The following is a 17926-nucleotide window of genomic DNA, read 5'->3' as shown; positions in this document are numbered from 1 at the left end:
GAACCCAGGAAGCGGAGGTTGCGGTGAGCCGAGATCGTGCCATTGCGCTCCAGCCTGGGTAACAAGAGCGAAACTCCGTCTAAAAAAAAAATAAAATAAAAAAATAAATAAAAAAATAAAAAATAAAAAAATAATAATAAAAAATAAATAAAAATAAATTTAAAAAAAATTTTTTTTGTTGTTGTTGTTGTTTGTTTTTGAGATAGGGCCTTGTTCTCTTGCCCTGACGTGATCACTGCTCACTGCAGCCTTGATCTCCCAGACTCAAGGAGTCTTTCCACCTGAGCCTCCTGAATAACTGGGATCACAAGTGTGCACTACCATGCCTGTCTTCTTTTTAATTTTTTTTTGTAGAGTTGGGGTCTCCCTATGTTGCCCAGGCTGGTCTTGAATGCCTGAGCTCAAGCCATCCTCTCACCTCAGCCTCCCGAGTAGCTCATGCCTGACTAATTTTTAAATTTTTTTCTAGAGATGAGGTCTCACTGTGTTGCCCAGGCTGGTCTTAAACTCCTAGCTCAAGCAATTCTCCCACCTTGGCCTCCTAAAGTGTTGGGATTATAGGTGTGAGCAATGGAGCCTGGCCAGGAATTTGAGTTTTAGGGAGAAGCCTATTCAGTGTTTCCTTAGATTTCCTCTGCCTAATTGTACCACAGCATACCATAAAATGATAAACTAAAACCATCTGATAACCAGGAATGGTTAGAAATTATTTGAAATCACCGATTTGGAAAATACCTATCAGAAATTAATGCTATTTTTATGATATTCTTAGAAGACTGTTTAAAACTGACCAAAGTAAAAAATATTCTTTCAGAGTTATAAGTGTGTTTTAAAAAAAAGGCATATTCAAAGTAATGTATGTACTTAAGTTTACTGGACAGATTTAATTTTGAGTTATGTGTGTAAGGCATAGACTGGAATGTTTGCTACAGATATTTTGTGGAACACAGATTTCAGATTGCTGTTTGCTTATGCATATACATGACTGCTGACCTTCAGAACTGCTTTAAATTTCTCAAAAAAATTTCTCATTATATGCCAGGCTCAGTGGCTTGCGTCTGTAATCTCAGCTATTCGAGAGGCTAAGGCAAGAGGACTGCTTGAGCCCAGGAGTTCGAGACCAGCCTGACCAACATGGAGAAACCCCGTCTCTACTAAAAATACAAAATTAGCCAGGTGTGGTGACACATGCCTATAATCCCAGATACTTGGGGATTTTTTTACGCTGAGGCAGGAAAATCGCTTGAACCCAGGAGGCTGAGATTGCAGTGAGCCGAGATCCTGTCATTGCACTCCAGCCCGGGCAACAAGAACAGAACTTCATCTCAAAAGAGAGAAAAAAAAAAGATAAATTGATCTCTGATTTACTCAGTACTATAACCCCATTTAAGTAGTTTGAAGAGATTAGGGTTAAGCCCTACTATTTTTGGTATGCTTCCAGTAGTTGCCACTTTAAACAATTTTTGAAATACTTTAGGCATAAAAAAGGATATAGAACGATATGATAAATTTCATACACCTACTACCTAAAGTAATAGAAATCACAGTTATTGTTGAAGCTTGTTGGGCACCCCTTCCCCATCCTAATCCCCTCCCTTCCCAGCTGTGACCATTATTCTCAGTTCGTATTTATCATTCTCCCCCTGCATTTTTACAAACTTTTTCTATGTGTATATGTATCCGCTGAAAAAAAGTAACAGTCTTTGGATTGCAGGGAAAACTAAAAAGTATAATGTTTTATATGTTTTTAAACTTTGTATAAGAGGTTAAACTTAATTGGCACATGTAGTTATAGTTGACTCATTTTAAATGCTGTAAATATTTGGTATAATGGAATGTGAAAGTAATATATGTTTTTGGTAGAGAATTTTAAAAATAAAGGGAAGTATGAAGATGATAAAAATCTGTAGCCTAGCTATCCAATACCACAGTCAATATTTTGTTTTTTTTCCTTTGTGTCTTCTCTTCCCATTTAAATGTATGTATTTTTTGGTACTCTTTAATATAGAAGGGACCCGGTTTTAAGGATTATGTAAAATTGCAAAACGGTTACATAAAGCCTGTAATCCCATTTTAATTGATTCTTAGTTGAAAAGGGAAAGAAAGTGAATGAGCATTATATATCAGACATACCTTCTAAATTTACTACCTATACCAGATATTGATAGTCTGTTTCTTAGTATGCAAACACTGTGGAAGTGGCATCTGGAAAGAGTTGTATTGCTGAACATGCTTTTAAATTTATATGAGATGTTTCTAGTAAACCGATTTTCCAGATAGGTGATGCTTATCTCATTAAACATTAAGTACTGTTTTGGTTTTAACCATTTTTTATGGGAAACAGGAAAAGCAGAAGAAGCCCACAAGTATTTCTGTGCTCATTAAGCCAGAATACTGTGGTGTGTTTACAATTTTATCTTTTCTTGGCAATTCGATGTCACTGTGGAAAGCACTGATTTACTGAACTGCATTGTGACTCCTGTTGTTCTAAATGCCTTTGAACTCTTGTGCACTTTTTAGTTAGATCTTTATTAACATCCTATGCCACTACAGGGAGGGAGCTGGAAAAGCATGATACACAATTTAAGACAAGTGCCAACAAAGGCTAGTGTTGGCAAATGAGCTCCACCAAACCATTGTTTAAAGTGAAGAAGCAGCGGTCTGAGGCATTTCTCTCACCAGTGGTGGTAGGGGGAGGCCTCCACCAGCATCAGGGAATCTTCACTGGATGCAGCTGACCCACCCTCCTGACTGCTCAGTCTTTTCCCACCACTGTTCATCCTTTATTTACATTCAGATGTGTTCAGCACTAGGTATTCATACTTATTAACTATAAGTGATATGTGTGCATGTATATATATACATATATAACTAAGAATATTTATAAACTGTAATATATGCGTAACAAATTTGTAATATATGAACTATAAATCTGTGAAAGTATTCAGTATTATATAACGTCAGGCTGTGGTGATTTAGATTGGAGGAGCTCCTGACCATGCCTGAAAATCCTTGTACCCCATTTGACCGTGATTTCTTAAGGGAATATTGTTTTGTTACAACTATATTTAAAAATATTTATACTTTATTTTTTACAGGAGTTTTAACTTTATAGAAAAGCTCAGTGGAGAATATGGAGAGTTACCATACCGTCTCCTACCCGTTTCTTTTATTAACATCTTGCTGTAGTGTGACAGATTTGTTATAGTTGATGAACCAATATTAACAGAATTCCATAGTTTACATTCAAGTTCATTCTTTGTGTTTGTGCAGTCTGTGAGTTTTGACAAATATATAATCATACAGAATGATTTCACTACTCCAAAAGTGTCCTGGTGCTCTCATCTTCCCTTTCTCTAACCTCTGACAACCATTTTTTTACTTTCTCCGTAGTTTTGCCCTTTCCAGAATGCCATATGGTTCGACTCATACAAATGTAGCCTTTTCAGATTGTCTTCTGTCACTTAGCAATATGTATTTAAGATTCCTCCATGTCTTTTCATGGCTTGATAGCTCATTTCTTTTTAATGCTGAATAATATTTCACTGTATAGATATACCACAAGTTGTTTATCATTCACACACTGAGTGACATCTTGGTTGTGTTCAAGTTTTAGCAATTATGAATAAAGCTACTATGAATATTTATTTGTGTGCTGGTTTTTGTGTGGACTTAAGTTTCAGCATATTTGGGTAAATACCAAGGAGTGCAATTGTTGGATCCTATGGTAAGAGTATGTTTAGTTTTGTAGGACATTGCCAAACAGGCTTCCAAAATGGCTGACATATGTATTTTTAGGTTGCTCATGTGTTTTTCAAAAACACATTACTCAGGTATATTAATGGAATGCTTGCCCTTTGATAAGATTACAAGCAATTGAGGCCTGTGGCACTGGTTGTCCCTACATAAATAATACCAGCTGATTGTACTTCGCTTGTTCTTGTTTGCTTTCTGTTTTATTTTTTTTCTTCTTCCATATGTTTTTACTCTCTATTTTGCTTTACCGCTTCTGCTTTGTCGTGAGAAATCAGAGGACTACATCTGTGTACAAATTTAAAAGGCAAAGTAAAACAAGTCTAAGTCCTTTCTCAGGGTCTCTAGGCTGTTAGGGATGGTCAAGATTTTAGCATTAAGTAAGGTATTATTGGAGCATTAATTTCACCATATAGAGTGTAATCTTCAGAGATGGGAAAAGGAAAACAATACATTAATGAAACTTGCTTTCCTTTGTAATTTCTTAATTATACGGCAACTGTATAAAATGTTTTAAGACTATGGTAGAAGAGTTTTGGTTACATTTCTCTGAGACCTCTCTTCAGCTTCTGCTGTTACAGTTTTTTGTTTTTCTTTTTAAAGCACACACCACCTTTGAGAGGGTTAGAGATCTTGAAAGAGGACCAAGCCTTCGCTTAGGGTTAGCTTCACCCCATTTTGTGTAATTCTGTTTGTATGTACATTTTGTACATGCCCCCAACTGCATCAGAATATCAATAGATTCTCCTCTCCCAGGTGAAAGGCAAGGACTGTACCCAGTCTTATCTGGGGTATGTATCCAAATAACCTGAGACAGTCTTCCTAATATATACTTTTGGACCCCAGGGGTGGAATGTTTTTTTGTTACCTTTCTTTCTGTCTGCTGGTTTGAGTGGGAATGCATGAAGGCCCACGTCTCCAGTGCCCTCAAGTGGTTGTCTAGGATTTGCATGAAGACATCTAGTGATGGAAGAACACAGACTGCTTCCAGCCACTCTGTCTATACACCCCTGTTAGAAAAATGATCTGTTGACCAGAATTCTGCCATAATTTCTTACCTAATTTTTTTTTTAGTAGGGTCACAGACTAAGTCTAATTCCTCTTCCTCATAATAGTCTTTTAATATTTCATGAGAGAGATTTCTAAAGTCCTTTAGATTGAAACACCTCTTATTTTTTTAACTGTTTGTTAATTAAGCATTTTCATAGTCCCAGTGAAATGTAACAGGGTTTTTCTCACATCTTGAGAAAGTGGAGTGCCCATGACTACATATAGGAGTGGTCATTGTTCACATTGTGCGTATGTTGCTTTTTTTCCATTCTAAGCTTATTGTGAACCAATATTTCTGGAACTTTTTACTTTTTCTGTGGTGATGACACAAGTCTCCATCATCCCATTTTTCTTCAACTAGTTTTACCTTCTTTTTTTGAAACAGAGTCTCACTCTGTTATTGCCCAAGATAGAGTGCCGTGGTGTAATTTCTGATCACTGCAACCTCCTCCTCCTCCCAGGTTCAAGCGATTCTCCTGTCTCAGCCTCTCAAGTAGCTGGGATTACAAGTGTGGGCCACCACACCTGACTAATTTTTGTATTTTTAGTAGGGATGGGATTTCACCATGTTAGAGTCATGGTCTCAAACTCCTGACCTCAGATGATCCGCCTCCCCTGGCCTCCCAAAGTGCTGGGCTTATAGGCGTGAGCCACTACACCTGGCCTTTCAATGGTTTTTTTTAGACCAAAGTTTAGAATCATATGCTTATGCCCGTGAACATTTATCTTGTTAGATTATGCTCTTTAAGCCATTGGAGTCTTTGGGGAATTTGATCAATGGATTGTTCCCATCTCTTTTCAGTTTTTTGTTTGTTTTGAGACGAGTCTTGCTCTGTTGCCCAGGCTATAATGCAGTGATGTGATCTCAGCTTACTGCAACCTCCACCCCCCAGGGGTTCAAGCGATTCTCCTGCCTCAGCCTCCTAGTAGCTGGGACTGCAGGCGTGTGCCACCATGCCCAACTAATTTTTGTATTTTCAGTAGAGACAAGGTTTCACCGTGTTAGCCAGGATGGTCTCAATCTCCTGTGATCTGCCCGCCTCGGCCTCCCAAAGTGCTGGGATTACAGATGTGAGCCTCCACACCGGCCCACTTGTCTTTTCTCAGTAGCTGATTCTAGTTTGTGTTAACCTCGGTGGTTAGGTATGGCTAAACATAAACCTCAGACAATAGAAAAATGTATTCATTTGCAAAGCTACCAGGGTGCGTAGTGTGCTTGAATCATATTGAACTTCAAGAACCATTATGTTTCTTTTTCTTTTTGATGTTTAGCTATACATTTATTAGTTTTAATTATTCAGTATTCTTTTGGTATATTGGAGCCAATTTGTGTGTTTTCAGTTTCTCTTAAACTTTTGGTACGTATTTGAAAAGCTTGCAGGCCCCAGTTACTTTGTCTATAATGCCTGTTAAGTAAAGTGACCCACAGACCAGTCAATAAGACAGGCCATGACTGGAGAATAATCCCTGGGCCTCAGTTTCCCAACTGTACAATGAGATACTTGGATTAATCACAGTGTTTCCCCTTGTGCTGTGGAGTTCTGAGTATATTCAGAGGGTACTGCAGGAGGTGAGGATGAATAGCTTTAGCTCTCTGCATTCCCATCCCCTTCAATAGAAGAAATTCTACTGTTATCTTACATTTTGAGGTTCCATACAGGATCCTGCTTAAAGAAAAAGCTCTGCTTAAAAAAAAAAAAAAAAAAGATGCATTGGAAACCCCTGCGAAAGAGCAAGAAAGAAAATGGCTCCCTGAGGACATTGGGCAGCTTGGAAAGTCTTTATGTGTCCCTCATTTCATGAGTTTGGAGGCCTCTGGTATTTCATTTGGTGAAAGGAAGAAGAGCTTATCATGCTGTTTGTCTTTTATTTATCAAACCTGGACATAACAATGGTTATAAATGTAATCACATTCTTATTATTTTGAAGGGAGAAAGCTATAAAGCAGAAATAAAGTTTTTATAATCCATAATTCTATTTTGCATAGATAAAAACCATTCTTAATAGTTTTCGTATATCTTTTGAAATTATTTTGTTTGTCCACAACCATGTTTATTTACACTTTGAAAAACAATGAGACCGCACTCATTCTAGCAGATTTTATAACCCATTATTTGCAATTTCCATCATTTTGTGGACATTTTTTTGTGTGTCAGTACACATCAGTCTACTTCGTCCTTTAAGAAGAGCTTGTCCAACCCGCGGCCCACAAGCTGCATGGGGCCCAGGATGGCTTTGAATGTGGCCCAACACAAATTCATAAACTTTCTTGAAACATTATGAGGTTTTTTTGGTGATTTTTGTTTGTTTGTTTTTTTAAGCTCATCAGCTGTTGTTAGTGTATTTTATTTGTGGCCTAAGACAGTTCTTCTGATGTGACCCAGGGAAGCCAAAAGATTGGACACCTCTGTTTAAGGCTTCTGTAATATTTCTCTTTACCAAGAGTTAGTATTTATTGCACAGCACATGGATCTATTCTAAAGTATGACCCTAGTTTTATTTGTACATTGCTACTGGCACACTTTTTTTTTTTTTTTCAGTAGTTTACTCTTTGGGGGTGGGGGTTGTGATATGTGGCCTTTTTTCTGGTTGCTTCCTTTTCCTCTGGTCTGACTACAGATCAAGACCTCAGTGTTATCCCAGTCAAGCTAAAGATGCAGATTGCCCTTTTATTTCAGACAATAGCTCTAATTTAATGTTCCCTTTCATAGTTACAAGTCTTTTTTCTTTAGAACAAAATCTTGGCAGCCAGAATTATGCTTGACACTTTATTCCAGTATATTACTGCTGGTGAGAAAGACAGTTGACTTGTTTTGACCCAAGTGAAATTCCTTCTAAGAGACTAAGAAGGTGGATGATGAGCAGCTTTTGGGGGTTTGACAGCCAGCTGCAGAAGGTCCATTGTGGCCAGGACCAAGTAGCTGCTGATAAATGTGTGTACGGTAAATTACATTTGATGGCCTCTTTTCCCCTTTTGTTTTTGAGAATTTTGTCAAAGATAGAAAGTGGTATTGAGAAAAATATTTTTTATTCCTATAGGATAATTATTACCTTCTCTAGCTTATACTTGTTCTAAATGGCAACATTGGTAGAAGTCATGGAAAACTTTTGGTGATTTGTTTTCTTAAACAGGAAATATAGTGTAAATGTTATTTAGATAGTTTTGATTTCTTCAGGAACTTAGGTAGCATTTCTTCCTGCCCCGCCCTCTCCCCAACCTGGGGGTATTACTGTGAGTTTAGTGATATCTTTTATAGATTTAAACAAATTCTGAAATGGAGTTGTTATGCCTAGTTTTAGGTTAAGTCATTTTAGTTTTATGTTCAACTACTTTCTAAATCTCATCTGTTTCAGTCTTGAAGTATCATGTGCTTTTTTACTTTAACATCTTTGGGTAGGATTCTGATGTGATTTTTTTCCTTACTACCATTCCTGTAATTTTGATTATATGATATCCTAAATTTAATTTTGTAAGTAATTCAAAATACAGTTTATGTCAATGAATTAACTCACAAAGCAAATATGGGAATTTTTTTTGAGACAGGGTCTCACTCTGTCCCCCAGGCTACAGTGCAGTGGCACAGTCTCTGCTCACTCTCACTGCAACCTCAACCTCCAGAGCTCCAGTGATCTTCCCACCTCAGCCTCCTGAGTCGCTGGGATTATAGGCGTGTGCCACCACACCTGGCTAATTTTTATATTTTTGGTAGAGATGGGGTTTCACCATTTTGGCCAGGCCGGTCTTGAATTCCTGATAACTTATGGGAATTTTGGTTATTCGATCTTGACTCTTCTGTATATACTTGATTTCCAGTAATTGGCCTGGCTCCACTTTTACATTTTGTTTTTTGTTTCCTTGTTTCTAAATTTATATAAATAGTAATCTGTACAGGCTTTCATACCTTTTAAAATAATTTTTATAAATTGGTTTAATACAAACATAAAAATGGTGTGCCCAATTCTCCATTTTCCTTAAAAAGTCAGCTTCTTGTCCCCCCACCTCTCTTTTTTTTTTTTTGAGATGGAGTCTGGCTTTGTTGTCACCCAGGCTGGAGTGCAGGGGTGTGATCTCATCTCACTGCAACCTCTACCTCCTGGGTTCAAGCCATTCTCTTGCCTCAGCCTCCCAAGTAGCTGGGATTACAGTTGCGTGCCACCGTATCTGGCTAATTTTTGTCGTTTTAGTAGAGACAGATTTCACCATGTTGGTGAGGCTGATCTCTAACTCCTGACCTCAGGTGATCCAAACACCTCAGTCTTCAAAAGTGCTGGATTACAGGCATGAGCCACTGTGCCTGGCCTCACCCCCGAACCTTTTTTAAAAAAATAATTTTATTCTCTTTGCATCTACTGAAAATGGGAATGGATAATTAGCTAAACAATTTAATATAGGTGAATAAGAACATAAAGTTAGTTGAACACCCTGGTGCTCACAGGAGACTTTAGCTTCACAAAACTGCTTTGGCAACTTTATGAACTGCATTTATTCCTGTGGCTGAGAATCATGCTGTCAGGCCTCTCAGTTTGTGGGAACCAGTTCTCAAAGTAACCATTGTATATTATCTAAGGCAGTTACGGATTGAGGGAACAGGAGGTGTATTAGAGGGACCAGGATGGGTGACTTCAGGTACAGTTTAAAAAATCAATTTAACATGCATATCATTTGTAATACAAATTCAAGACTGGGTACTGCTGTGGTCCACACCTGTAATCAAGTACTTTACGAGGCCAAGGTAGGATCACATGAGCTCAGAAGTTTAAGACCAGCCTGGCAACATAGTGAGAGCTGGTCTCTACAAAAAACATTTTTTTAATTAGCTGGGCATGGTGGCTCATGCCTGTAGTTCCAGCTACTCGGGATGCTGAGGCAGGAGGGTCCCAGGAGGTGAAGGCTGCAGTGAGCCATGCTCAAACCACTGTACTCCAGCCTGGGTGACTGAGTGAGACCCTGTCTCTTAAAATACAACAAAACCCAAACTCACCGTTCCCCCTGTGAAACCAAAATTTTGACTTGAAGATGTATATTAATACATAATAGCTTGCATTAACAGTTAAGGAACCCAAGCAAATAATGACTGGAGACTCTGCACGGGTGCAAAGGATGGGTCTCTGGTGGAGCAGCTAGAATACTTGACTGGGAAGCAGGAGATAGGGGTTCAAGTTTTGGATTTGCCACCAATTAGAGATGTGACTTTGGGTATTTCACTGGGTCTTTCTTGGTCACAATTTGGAAAATGAGAAAATCAAGCTAGATAGTCTCTAAAGTCTTAAGCATTTTAGGTTTGCCACTGGTTAAAGGAATTCTCTATGGACAGTTAGATTTGACCAGTTATCAAGGTAAGATTATATCATTTGGGAAGCCAAAGTAAACAGTTCCAGATTTTCAGTCAATCTTTATCAGGGTACTATTTGTACATCCTAACAAATCACAGAGCCGTGGAGACCTTATGATGAATAACCATGAGCCTCCTGCCCCTTCTCTTTTCTTGTCATCCCATCCCTGCTATCCAGAGACAGCCTTTAAAAACTATGGCACTATTTCTGTTTTTAGCTTCCCTTGTGGTTACTTCCATAAGGCTAAATAATATGTTTAGACTTCTGTTCCTTCATTTATCAACTTTAGACAATATCTGAATTTTTTTGATGTGAAAAATGAGAATTTAACTCACTTTTTTACCCCTTTCTCTCCCTGTATATTTGATATAAAATCAAAAATTATTTGGTATTTTTATTACTTTGGAAGTCACTTAGTATCTTTGTAATTTTATTTTTTATTTTTAAATTTTTTTCTTTTTTTCTTTTCAAGGACTTCTGTCAAAATCTTTATAGTTTTAAATGACAAACTTTAAATTTTTGTTCTGTCATCTTCCTGTAGGGCCTCTTAACTTGCCATTTTGGAAATTGGGGTTGTAAGTGCCCCCTTCACATTCCAGTTTTTATATTCTACCTCCTGACAGCTATACTCTACTTACATATTGTCTAGGTTATAATAGGTTAATATTTTTATTCTGTCTTCCATTTACCACCAAGTATTGTGTGCTTTCCTTTATATTTAGATTGCCGGTTTTACTGCATTCTCTTTGTCTGTTACGAACATTTGCAGAATCATAGCTGTATGATTACTCAAAATGTTTATGTCCTTTAAAAGCTAAGGAAGTAATTTGGTCTGTGCTTAAAGACTTAGCTTATTTTATTTTTTGAGATAGAGTCTCCGTCACCTAGGCTGGAGTGCAGTGGCACAACCTTGGCTCACCGCAACCTCCGCCTCCCAGGTTCAAGCAATTCTCCTGCCTCAGCCTCCCTAGTAGCTGGGATTACAGGCAGTAAACACCACATCCAGCTAATTTTTTTGTATTTTATTTTCGTAGAGACAGAGTTTCACCTTGTTGGCCAGGCTGGTCTCGAACTCCTGACCTCAAGTGATCCACCCATCTTATCCTCCCAAAGGGCTGGGATTACAGACGTGAGCCACTGTGCCTGGCCAAGATTCAGCTTATTAAACCATTTGTTTACTCACTTAATTCAAGAGATATTTATTGAATACTACAGTTATCATAATAGTGCTATTTATAATACTGAAAAGTTGGGAATAACCTAAATGACTTCAGAGGATTAGTAAACTACTGTACATTCTTACAGTGAATGCTCTGTAGACATTTTTTAAATGATACAAAAATGTTAATAACATGGAATATTTTAATCTATATTAAGTGAAAAAATATTTGTAATACAACCATATAAGAAATTAGTGAAAATGCTGGAAGCATAGACATAAAATTATTAAGTTGGTAATGTGGCTATCTCAGGTGATAGTGATTTGTTAAGAATACATTTTTTTAAACTTTTTTTAAAAATTAGATGGGGTCTCAATGTTACCCAGACTGGAGTGCAGTGGTGCAGTCTCAAGTCACTGCAACTTCTGCCTCCCAGGCTCAATCCATCCTCCCACCTCAGCCTCCCAACTAGCTGGGACTGCAGGCATGCACCACCACACCCAGCTGATTTTTGTATTTTTAGTAGAGATGGGGTTTCACCATTTCACCCAGGCTGAGAATACACTCTCTTTTTCTTTTTTTTTTAGGCAGAATTTCGGTCTTGTTGCCCAGGGTGGAGTGCAATGGTACAATCTCAGCTCACCGCAACCTCCACCCCCTGGCTTCAAGCGATTCTCCTGCCTCAGCTTCCCAAGTAGCTGGGATTACAGGCATGCGTCACCATGTCCAGCTAAACTTTTTTGTATTTTTAGTAGAAACAGGGTTTCTCCATATTGGTCAGGCTGGTCTCCAACTCCCAACCTTAGGTGATCTGCCCGCCTTGGCCTCCCAAAGTGCTGGGATTACAGACGTGAGCCACTGTGCCCAGCCGAGAATATACTTTTTAAACTTAAAGATACAAAATTAGAATTGCCAGTCATAGTTTTTCTTGGAGTACTCATGCTACAATAATGTAGGAGTACCTGATAAGAATTCAGTAAATATTTGCTGAGTGAATGAGAGAATGATTTAATTGCAGAGATTCCTAGGTCTGTGGTATTGGCACTTAAATACTTTCATAATTTTATCCAGAAACAAATCCAGTTATTTCAGAAGAACGCTCATGCATTGAACTGTCTTGCAGAAGCTAGGAAACAGCTTTAACTGAATGTTGGTTATGTAGTGACAGATCCCGCAGAATTGAGCCTGCCACCGAAGCAGCTGGGCAACAATGCTGTTTCACAGTACGAAGAATCTGAATAAAAATGTCCTTTGTGCTTATCTGAGACTGGGGGGGTGGGACTTGTGGCAATTTACGTTATTTTTCCATAATGGAAATTGAGGCAGCCTCTAATCCTGCTATCACACATGGCAACTACTTCTTTGATTTTTGGTAATTTGGGAGCAGCTGTGGACAAACAATTATTCTGCAAAAAGAGTCATGCCAGCTGCATTCTGACCCAGTTGCAAATGCTTGGGTAGACCAAACTTCCAATTCACCGTCTCTCTAAACCAGGGATAGCTTCAACAACTCATCTGCTCTTTACTGATATTTGTAGCTGCTGGTAAGCATTTACATATTTGAGCATGCACTCTAATGCTTTTTTATCGTTGTCACCAACATTCACTAGGCACCTACTTCATTCAGGCACTGTGCCAGACACGGGGTTTTAAGTGGTAAGGTGTTACCCAGTGTGGATAGACTGCTTTCATTTTGACAGGTGGGTCAGCATTAGCTTTATTTTTAGTAGACTAAATTGTAGCGTAAAAAAAGAATCTGGTGTGGAGGCAGTTGAGAGCTGTGTTCCTTTGGTCCCCAGACTCCCCTGAATCTGCTCTCTGGGTGTTCATTGATGTCCCCTTGCTATGCCATGTGCTTTCACAAGCTGTTGCTGCTGTCTGCAGTGCCCTTTTTTTCATTCTGGAGGCTGACAAGCTTCTGGCTGTAGACTCTGTCTTTTCCTTCAGGATGCCTGCCCCGTGTCCTTGCAGTTTTGTCTTCTCTGTGCTCCCTTAACCCTTAGCAAATATCACTAGAATAGGATTTGCTTTTTAAATGGCAAAAGCCTGCATATTAATTCAGTCTTTCAGTATACACTTACTTTTTTTTTTTTTTTTTTTTTTTGAGACGGAGTTTCACTCTTGTTACCCAGGCTGGAGTGCAATGGCGCGATCTCGGCTCACCGCAACCTCCGCTTCCTGGGTTCAGGCAATTCTCCTGCCTCAGCCTCCTGAGTAGCTGGGATTACAGGCACGCACCACCATGCCCAGCTAATTTTTTGTATTTTTTAGTAGAGACGGGGTTTCACCATGTTGACCAGGATGGTCTCGATCTCTTGACCTCGTGATCCACCCGCCTCGGCCTCCCAAAGTGCTGGGATTACAGGCTTGAGCCACTGCGCCCGGCCTTACACTTACATATTTTTTAAGCTCTTGTAACCCAGAGGCTTAGAGATATGTTTCAGTAAAGAAACATAATTAGGCATTAGGTAGATAGGGTCATCTATAATGAGTAAAAGGACTGCTTTACTTTTGACTGTGAACGTCTGTAGGGCAAGGACAAAATACTGACAGTCTTTATTTCTATCTCCATAGTGCTAAATTGTCACAAGGCACAAATTGGCCTGAATTATTGTATGAACACACTCTATTAGAAATTACTTTCATGCTGATAGATAATAGCCTGTGATAAGAAGCAAGTCAAAACTTTTTAGAATGTAGAACTGTACTGTTCAGTATAGTAGCCACAAGCCACATGTGGCCATTTAATATTAATTAAAATTAAACATTTAATTCCTTATGATCTCATGTGGTCAGTAGTCCACATGAGCAGCTACTGTTTTAGACAGCACACATTTAGAATATTTCCATCATTGCAAAAAGTTCTATTGGACAGTGCTGATCTAGGACCTATAAGAGAGTTGACATATTTTAAAGCATTTGATGAAGTGTATTCACTGAACTATTCTCTATGGAAAGATGTTCCGGCAGGCCGAAATTTCCTGTGCTTTCTTTACATTTTTTCCTTTGGTTGTGGCACCCTCTAGTGTTTTAGCAGCTACAATCATGAAATAGTCAGTGATTTGAATTGAAGAACATTGGAATATTTTGGAAAATTCTGTATGTATATGCATTTTTCTAAGGAGGAGGTCTGTAGCTTTCACCCATCCCCAAGAGAGTTTATGATTCAAAAATGATTAAGAACTACTCTATGATAAAGGTGTACGGTCAAAACTCCTAATGTGATCTGTAAGGATTATTTCACCCAACAACAACAAAAAAAATGTAACTGTCCCTTTCATATTTATTTGCTGTCCCTGTCTTTGTACATGGAATAATAAGTTACACTTATATAGCACTCACTATATACCATGTTCCCTTAAGCCCTTTTTGAAATAGTAATTCATTCTGTCCTCAGTAATTCTATGAAGTAGATTCTGTTATTTTCCTTCATTTGACAGATGATACAACTGAGACATAGAAAAAGTCAAATGAAACTTCTGTAAGTTGCTAGTAAGTGGCAGAGCAAGAAATAGAATGCAGCGTTCTGGTTCCAGAGTCTGCGCCACCCTGTTGCAGAAGCAAGGTTGTGTTTAAGCAGGTGTGACGTGGAATGGAGAGGAGATTCTCCAGGCCCTTGTACGTGCTGAGTCCAGTAGTATAATAAGAAAAAAGAATGGTAACTCTAAATCACTCTTTCCCATGCTGGAAATGATAGCCATTACCCACTATTGATTTTCAGTAGGTCCACATAGTCTGCTAGAGAGTTAGAGTTGTTGATTGAAGTCAAAGGTGCCATTGCTACCACATTTTTTTTTTTGGTTTTCAAAACCTCATTTATTCATCAAATAATGGAACAATTATTTTCCATTTTTCAATATTATTTCTATAAGGAGACGTTTAACATAGTACTCTGATGTTGATTTTGAGGTTTGCAGGAATGTTACACTTACAGGGTAGGTAAGACAGACTCACAAACCTAAGTTTGTGTTGATATCGCCTACTTTCCTGTCTGTACTCCCTTCTCGCTTCTAAGTGTCCGTTTCTGTCTGTATGAAGTATTTTATTTTATTTTTATATGTTTATTCGGAGATACGGTTTCACTCTGTCACCCAGGCTGGAGTGCAGTGGCACAATCTCAGCTCACTGCAACCTCCGACTCCTGGATTCAAGAAATTCTTGTGCCTCAGCCTACCAAGTAGCTAGGACTACAGGCATGCACCACCACGCTCGGCTAATTGTGTTTTTAGTAGAGACAGGGTTTCACCATGTTGGCCAGGCTGATCTCGAACTCCTGTCCTCATGTAATCTGCCTGCCCTCCCAAGGTGGTAGGATTACAGGTGTGAGCCACTGCGCCCAGCCTGTGAGACATTTTATACTCTATAGCTTAGCACCTTTTTAATGATTTGTTCAATTTAAGATTGATCAGTGTCTGAAAACAGAAACTCTAATTGTAGTCTTGTAAAAATGTGCTTAGCATCACTTATTTATTGAGAGTATGAGAAGCCCAGATTGCTGCTTACCAGCACTCTGAGTAATTTTGAATGCAGGTACATATTTTCTTCTGTTTGTATTAATCAGGGCCTAGAAAACCATGTGTGGCATTTCAGAGAATTTAAAATGTTAAAAGATGAAAGAGTACGAAAGACCCTGAGGTAATCCAGATAGAAAGCACTACCACCCCTAGCGTTGTAGGAACAGAAGAGAACCTGGAATCTCAGAGAGGTCTTCCCGAAGCTGGTAATCTGATCTCTGAGTGGGATGCCATTCAGCTGGTACCCAACCACCAGGAGAGAAGGGGCACAGCTGGAGTTTGGGAGGTGCAGCTCTCCTCTTGCTGGAGCAATGCTGATGTTATAGCAATGAAAACAACAAAGAAATCCCTTCTCTCCCCTTCCAGGCTCCCTAGGTGAAACCTAACAGGATACTGGCAGGAAAGTCTGGAAAACATGGTTGGCAGACTCAGCCCCAGAGCTGGGAATAGAGCAACTTGGGACAAGAATGGAAAACAGGGCTTGGAAGTGAGACAGAGAGGTGGGGGGGAGAGAGAGAGAGTGAGAGAGAGAGAGAGAGAGAGCCAGCCAGCCAGCCAGCACAGCCTTATAGGAGAATTACAGAAACTGTAATTGCCTGGATGTAGCTTTAATAATTAAAATGTGCAACTGATTACCCACAATCATTTATTAAAGAGCACATTATGATAGATCTATTCATAGAGACTTTATGGACCCAAGCTCTGACTTCAGCGAGCTTACAGTATTTTCATAAAATCATCCACTCATCCCTAAGTCATTATGAAGTTGTGTGGTAAAGCTTGTTTTTCTGAAGTATTATGTAAAAGCATCGTTGTTAACTGGATTCTTGCATTATTAATGAGTGTTTACAAAGTTAATCAACATATTGGTATGGGAAATATTTGATTCGTCATACAATTTTGTTAGTTTTAGATGCCCCGAATTAGAAAGCTAGTCTTACTCAAGGCGAGGCTATTTCTAAACTTGATCTCTGCTGCTCTCAGTTCTTAGAATAAGAAGGGAGCTTTATTTCTCTAGTGACAGTTTGCTCTAGCATGTCATTTAATTTTCAAAAGGATTAGTTTGGAAGACTATATCATAGCTATCTGTTTTTAAAGCTCATTTTGTTAAAAGTCAATTACATTCATATGATAAAAGATCAAATAGAAGGACTTACAATTAAAATCAATAGTCTTTTGCCATTCTTTCCCTATCCTAGGTCCCACTTTTCAGAGACAATGAACTGCTTTTTGTTTATAGTATCATCAGACAGTAATGCCTCCATAACTCTAAATAATATGTCTATACCACTATTTCTTGATTTCTCAAATGGGCATTATTGACTTTCTTTTATGGAAGATAAGGTACTTATTTTTTTTTAGTACTTTTCTTTTCCCTTCTACTTTTGATAATTACATTGTAATACTAACTTTTTCCATCTCCTCCTGATAGTGTCTCCTGACTCCCTCACCATGCAGGGATAGGATATTAATACTCCTCACCATTCTTCCACCTCTCTGCCCCTGTCCTGCCTCCAAATTTCTGTCAGCTTTATCTTTGCTTTTTCAACATCGTGGTTCCTAAGTTTTACATTGTGTTTTGCATGATACTTCATTTTCTGTATTTTGGTCTATAGTTGGAGTCTGGAGATGGAACTACATATACAACTATACCTTCATATATGTTTTTTTCTCTCTAGAGCCCAGTGGTGTGGGAGGATATTTTTTTTTCTTTCCATGTCTGATATCATCACTCATGTACTTTTTGAAAGAAAATTATCCAAGGTCAAAAGGATTCCTCTTTTCTTACGTTCTATTTTTACTCAGAATTAAGCTACATTTTAGTTTGCTTCTATTTTCACTCTGACTTGAGCTGTGGAATTGTTTTTTAATTTTTCCTGCTGTGCTGAGATTTCCATTCATTACTCTAGTGTCCCCGGAGAAGCAAACCCTATAGTTGACTTTAGGCTTCTGTAGGCTTTGTGAGAAAAGGTAAAATTTCTATCCTAGTTATGCAGTTTTTATTCTGGATATGTCCAAGAATGTAAGTTGCATCTACCTAGGTTTTTTTGTTCTGCATTTGAACTGTAGACAAAGGCTAGGTCTCAGATATTCCTTTAGGCGGTTCTTGCCGGT

General features: G+C 38.6%; 1 protein-coding gene across 13 annotated transcripts in view; it reads left to right on the top strand.

The window, feature by feature from the left end:
- NRF1 (nuclear respiratory factor 1) overlaps nucleotides 1-17926 on the top strand; it is a 144591-nt gene that overhangs the window by 18621 nt on the left and 108044 nt on the right. For 2 of the 13 annotated variants that reach the window (XM_037740005.1, XM_037740004.1), the window contains exon 3: nucleotides 2554-2813. The exons of 7 other annotated variants lie outside the window; for them this stretch is intronic. The gene's annotated coding sequence lies outside the window, so the exon portion shown is untranslated. Of the gene's footprint in view, nucleotides 1-1157; nucleotides 1177-1274; nucleotides 2814-17926 lie in introns of those variants that run through there. 4 more of the 13 variants (XM_037740008.1, XM_037740001.1, XM_037740006.1 and 1 more) reach the window with 3 other exon arrangements.

Source organism: Cebus imitator, unplaced genomic scaffold, assembly GCF_001604975.1.
Source record: "Cebus imitator isolate Cc_AM_T3 unplaced genomic scaffold, Cebus_imitator-1.0 Scaffold77, whole genome shotgun sequence".
Classification (NCBI taxonomy): domain Eukaryota; kingdom Metazoa; phylum Chordata; class Mammalia; order Primates; family Cebidae; genus Cebus; species Cebus imitator.
Note: the sequence above shows the minus strand (reverse complement) of the source record. Positions and strands in the feature narration are given on the sequence as shown.